Below are 6,533 nucleotides of genomic sequence, written 5' to 3' on the forward strand. Positions count from 1 at the left end.
TGATTTCAACTTTGATATGGGCTTTGGCTCATGATTGCAATGATCTTCTGAAGCTCCATGCATCTTTGTTTCTCATTAGGAGGGGCAGGAATGTAATAGTGTCCTTGGATTTTCTGTTGTAATGGATGAAAGCTTGATTGTTGCCATTCCTTGCTTCTGTCTTGCTTCCTATTTAAAGCTACGAAGCAATGGCGCAGCAAGAAACCTACAAACACAAATGGTAGAATGGATATAAATGGGGATTGGGGGTTCTGCTTTGAACACTGTCAAATTACTTATTTTGAGGGGCTTTGGGGTTAGTACTAATGTGGGTTTGGACTTTTAAGTGACGGGACTTTGGTCTCCAAGATTCCATGTAGATGTTGGGTGAAGAGAAGTCTTCTCCTCTTCTATCATTAATTTTTTTCTTCTTCCAAAAACTACATGCATGATATTCTGGTTTTTTTCAAACCAAGTACTACAAATTTTGTTTATAATGATCATGATTCATATGCAGATCTATATTATAAAATGAAGAGAGTGACTCGTTTCGAATCATCCGAGTCACCAGATTTTGAGAAAGGCGAGTCAAGTAAAAAAAACTGGTTTTTCAACTATGGTGTAAACTAGGTAAGTTGTATAGTTTAGTACATATCAGGGAAACTTGTCACATTTTTTTTAGAGGAAAAAACTTCCTTGCATCTCTCTCTCTCGCCACTGTCCTCCTCTAGCTGCATTCATTGGGGTGAGAGTCTCTTGGAAGAACCTAAATGAGCAGCTTGTTGAACCAAAATTTTCCGGATGTTCATCTGGTAGATCAAAAAGAGAGACAAGCGTCCCATCATTACCTGCAACACGTCAACTCTATCACTGACGAGATTCAATAGAGGAATGAGGAGGTCAATGTCACACCAAGAAACAACCCAAATCCGTTGACCCCCAAAGGTTGGGCAAGAAACGGGAGAGGCATTGAGTGGGGCAAGCTCTTTAGTCCCACATTGGCTAGGGGGAAGAGACTGGCTAGTTGATAACCCCAAACACTCCTCCAAGGTCATGATGTGTTTTAAAACCGTGAGGGGTTCACGCCAAAGTAGACGATATTGTGGCTTGGTGTGGGGTTGGGGAGTTATAATCAAACTCTACACAAATGCCAAAACAGAGCATAACAATGACAATGAATGACGAAAATCCATGTGGTCCACCCACCCCGTCCACCCTCAACGAACAAGGTAAGGTTTGATCTCATGTCGTTTCTCAAATCTCAATAGTACTACTATCGGCTTGACCACATCTAGAAGTGGATCTACATACTATATGGGCCTTCAAGCATTGGTAAATTGAACTTCATGGGCACCATGACTACGGGCCTCTATTACAACGTGTACGACATTGATCTCTACAAAGTATTTAATGATTTTGATTTGAATATGTTTCTCTAACAAACTACGAGTAGATCAATTATTCGGTTATTGCCATTAAGGATCTTGATCGATTGTTAGTGAGAAATCGACTATGGTTAACATGTTCAATGTTCTGAACTTTAAGGATTGGATACTCTCGTGACATGGGCAGAGCAGGGGATGATGTTCACCATGACTGGTAAATAGAACATCGGCCCCACCATCTTAAGGCCTGGTAGAATCGATGTCCACATACACTTCCCTCTTTGTGATTTTTTATGATTTCAAGACACTAATAAAAATGATTGATGAGAAGGGAGGTTTACAGACATGGGTATAGTAGAAAACGTGGTGCAAAATACTTAAGAGAAGAAGATAACACTTGAAGAGCATTTAGGCATGGCATAAAAATGAGAAAGTACAACAAACATATTACAATGAGAGAAAATAAGTGGAGTCTTAATCTATGGGGGATTAAGATCATACTTTAGAGATCAATGAGACAACAAAGATGAGTTGTGTGTGATCACCATTCAAAGAGATGGGATCACGCATCAAGTGGAGATGCAAAATAAAAATGAGAAGAAAGATGATAGATCTGGTGAAAGTAGATCAAAAGGTAATGTGTTACTTAGTAAGAAGAGACTTGTATGATGAAAGGTGGAGGCTTCCTTTTTGTGACTCAGGAGTGTAGTGTTTAGAGACACAATTCACCTTTGATATAGGTTACTCTTGATCTCCCTTGGACAGTACCTCATCACAGCAAGCAAAAACCATCAAGTGTTGGTGTTTCTAAGCTATGGACTAAGAACTAAAATTCAAGGACTAAAAGGGGACTCAATGAATTGAGTAGGGACCCTCCTCAAAGTGAGAGAGGTTGTACTTATAATTGTAGAGAGGTGCATGCACTTTCAAATTCATGCTTGAATCATAGGTTTGATCTGGACCGTTGGTGAAGCATCATAATGGTTGTCTTTGCATCGACGGTGGGTGTTTGGTCAAAATTATGGCCAATGGAATGTGGGCAAATTGTTTGTTGCCAAAAGTAGGGTTTTTGGGGCCTAAGAGAGCGAAAATACACATGTAAGTTGCCAAATGTGAGCTTGGTCGAGAAAGGAAGTGAAATCGGAGTTAAATATGACAAGTTTGGGTGTCTCAGATTTGCACAGAAACAACATTGAAGTAAGGTTGAGTCGTTATCGAGGAGTAGGTAGGTCAACATCGAGCTGTTGTCAATGAACAATTGTCGACATCAATGGAACAATGTTCAGTGTTGGTGAGACAAGGTCTGGATGTCGATTGGAGATAAAAGGTAGGGTCGATGTCGACTTGGGGCCTTCGGATGTTGGCTCCATGTTTAAGTGTTGATAGGGTTTTTAAAGGTATCTGGGTTGGTGTTGTACTAGGCTAGGCTAGTTCCAAGGAGGACTGGGTATGGGTTAGTCCTTCCATGGGCGGTTTAGAGTGTTTTGGGGCTTTGGTTTTGGCTCTGCCAAAGGTTTGCAGGGTTTTCCATCTCAGGAGTATTGTAGGTGAACGATCTGTTGACTAAGTCGAGAATTGCACACTTACGCTACATCTGTAGATATATTGGCTCTATGCCTTAAAGAGTGCTAATCGTTGTCACCGGAAACCTATGAGGGAAATATGAGGTGTCTACACATAGGATCTTAACTCTCTAACGAATAGTTATTTGGGTCTCAAGGATTACAAGCTCTTCCCTCAAGTAAAGGGTATTCCTAGATAGAGCGACTCCAACGAAGATCAGAGAGATCATGATTGTGAACTAGAACTCAGCCAATCAATTTTGAGTCGTTTCTCAAACTACGAAGCGCTAATTGCTTCTTCAAAGTCGATTATAGAAGCTAGGAATATATGAAGAGGAATGCATGAAGGAGATTCAAGAAATGACGTGGGTTGCAAAGGTGCATAGTAGACTGATGATGCAACATTGGTGTATTACGGGGAAGTAGGGCAAGGGCAACGAACAATTGAGATGCCTCCCATCCCATCTGACAATCAATAAGGTGACATTATGGGATATTATATTACACACTGCTATTGTGTAGATCCCCCTAAAAAATGAAAAAAAGAAGGTTGCCAGGCTATGTGGCACCTGCGCTAGACACATGAAGGGAGAAATGATTGCCCGTCCCCCCATGAAATAAAAAATCCCGCCCCTATTAGATGCCCTTGCGTGCATGCTCATTGGCCTAGTGCCGGTGCAAGGGCTACACAACCTAGTAGCGATCCCCGTCAAAAAAAACATAAAAGGGAAAAAAGAAGGTTGCTAGGTCGCATGTGCCTAGATACATGAAGGGAGAAATGACTATCTGCCTCCGTGAAAAAGGAAAAATCCCATCTATGTTGGATGCCCCCAGCGTGTGCTCTCATTGGCCCCTGCATTGATGCAAGACCATGCAACCTGGCAACAATCCCCTTCCAAAATAAAAATAAATTCAATAAAGGGAGAGGGGTCCCTGAAAGTCAACATGGCTTCAGTGCTAGTGCGGAGGCCAATGGTAACATGCATAGAAAAATCAAGTGGGATGGATTTCCACCTTTCATGGGGGTAAGGAGATCATTTCGTTCCCCTATGTTTCTGGGTGCAGGGGCCACTTGCTTTTCATAGCTCTTTCTCCCATAAATAAAATAGGGGAAAAAGAACCATTACCTAGTCGCATGGCTCCTGCACCCAGGCATACGAGCACACAAAAGTACCGCCATGCCCCTTCTCTCCATGAAATAAAAAATGACATCTATGTTGATGCCCTTGTGTGCACTTTCATTGGCTTTGACGCTCGTGCAGACGCTACAACCAGACACCGATCTCTTGCCCATAAAATAGAACCTTAGTTAGTAAAAATATGCTTATCCAAATGTTTAATTGAAGGAAAAAAAAAAACGTATTTGACGTATAAATGCACTTATATGAAAAAACAAAACAATTATTAATGGGTGTTATATTATACACATATTAATTATTATACATTTTTTTATACATATTAAATATTTTTACTTAAGTTTGTTACATTTTAAAAAAAATCTAAACAAAACCCCTAGTCTCTCACCCTTGGGCCGCTTCTCGATCACAACTCACAAAACACAAAAGCCTTAGCAACTGCCCCCCATCTTCTTTTTCTCCGTCTCCGTTCCCGTTTGAACTCATCGACGCTCGATGAGTCTACATCCAAGGCCAAATCTGAGGAGGTTGGAGGATATTATGCCTTGCATAGTGCATACTAGGGGTGTAAGTTTGACCCTGTCAGTCCAAGCCCCCCTTGGCTCGCCATGAACCTAAACATGGTCTGGGCTGGATTTTTCAACCCTGAGAGTGGGTTAGGGTTCAATGTTTCAAGCCCGAGGTCAGGGTCGGGTCAAGCCAGGGTTGAGGCCTTGGGCTGAGCTAAGCCCGGCCTACCCCGACCCTGATGCTAGCCTTGATTTTACCCTTTTAGCCTTCTAGGTTACTGTTGTCCATCTCTTTCGGATTTCCCATTTCATTTAAGCATCCTAGCCTTCTGGAAAATTATCACCTCCGGTTTGCTGACCGGCCCAGTTCCCCAGTTCCTCTAATAGGGGGATGGTGGACCCCACCCGGGCAGGGTGTTTGGGCATGGGTAAAGAGGTCATTTCAGCCCCTCTTTGTTAGAGGAACTGGGGAACTGGGCCGGTCAGCAAACTGGAGGTGATAAAGATCCAGCCTTCTCGGGTTTTGTTTAAACCTATGTGTTTCCACCATTTTCTTTTTGGAGTGCAAGTCGACGAACTACTCAAAGCTTCACGCCAACGAACTACTCATGAAACTCAAGAGCACCTCTGTGTTTCCTCAATCTCAAGAGGACCTTTGCATTTTTTGCAACTCAAGATAACCTCCATCTCCATCTCGTTTTCTGCAATTCAAGAGCATCCCTGCGTTTCCCCAATCTCCTCGAGGTAAAGCACTAAAACCTATCCACTTCATCTTCTCTCTATCTCTGTTGGTGTTTCTCTTGCTTTCTTGGCATACCTTTCTTCTGTTTATCTATATTTGAATTTTATTTTTTTTATATGGTTCTTTTGCTTCTATTTTTTTTCCTCTTATAGTTTGGTTGGAAACATGGAACTATGGAAACGGTAGCTTCTTATTTTCATTTATGTGTTACATATCGCTACAATAATAGCTTCTTATTTTCATTTTGGTTCATGTTTGGCTTTATTTATACTATGACGATGAATCAGAAGCTTCCCCCTACTCTGCTTTAAGATACCAAATGATATCTTTATCAAAATTGTTGAATTTATATGGTACATCTAGAAAGTGCAGCTGTAGCATGACCGTTGAGAAGCATGTACATCTCATTCTCAGCGACTAAATGTTGGTTCTTCAACATCTTATTTACATAGCCATTGTGTGGAATGGTGGAACTTGCAATATTGATTGCTGCAAGAAATTACCTTAAAATTTTTTTTTTCATTTTTTTAATGCATGGAGACAAATGAAAAAAAAAAAATTAGGGTCAATTACGGCCAACCCGACCCAGCTCGGCCCGATTAGGGTCAATTAGGGTCGGGCTGGGTTGGGTTGAGCCCGATAGGATTAGGCTTGGGCTAAGATATTTCAGTCCAACCTCAGAGCCAGGCTGGGCTTGGGCTGGGCTAAGAGGACTCAGGGTTGGACTGGAGTTTTAAAAAACCAGCCCAACCCGGCCCTCTTTCACTCCTAGTGCATATCAAAAGTTCAATGTTGAATGGAAATAGAGAATATTATATTGTGTTTATTTCAATTGTGAGGTTTCTTTTTGATGAAATCATTGTCTACATATTATTGTTTTGTTCATTAGGTGGTACATATCTATTACAGAATAAATATATACCTGTATTTTTACTTACAAAGTTACTGTATTAAACACGTATCGAATATGTTACCATATTAGTACCGTACACGTTTTATTATGCCGGCTTTTTGAAAAGTATTTTATTACGATCCCGAACTTACTACGAATAGAATAGCGTGCTTTACCCTCAGCCATACATACACCGCAACACGGCACGTCAAATTACCATCCTGGAGTCATCGGGCCCGCTACTACGCTCACGGTGGTTGCTTCACGCTTCGTTGTTGAGATCTACGGAATAGATCAATACAGAAACTGAGAAAACATCTCCTATCTA

At 41.3% G+C, this 6,533-nt stretch overlaps 1 pseudogene; it reads left to right on the forward strand.

The window, feature by feature from the left end:
- The first annotated feature begins 235 nt into the window (after positions 1-235).
- LOC122672065 lies at positions 236-3,190 on the forward strand (annotated as a pseudogene).
- The last annotated feature ends 3,343 nt before the right edge of the window (positions 3,191-6,533 follow it).

Source organism: Telopea speciosissima, chromosome 8 (assembly GCF_018873765.1).
Source record: "Telopea speciosissima isolate NSW1024214 ecotype Mountain lineage chromosome 8, Tspe_v1, whole genome shotgun sequence".
NCBI classification, from domain to species: domain Eukaryota; kingdom Viridiplantae; phylum Streptophyta; class Magnoliopsida; order Proteales; family Proteaceae; genus Telopea; species Telopea speciosissima.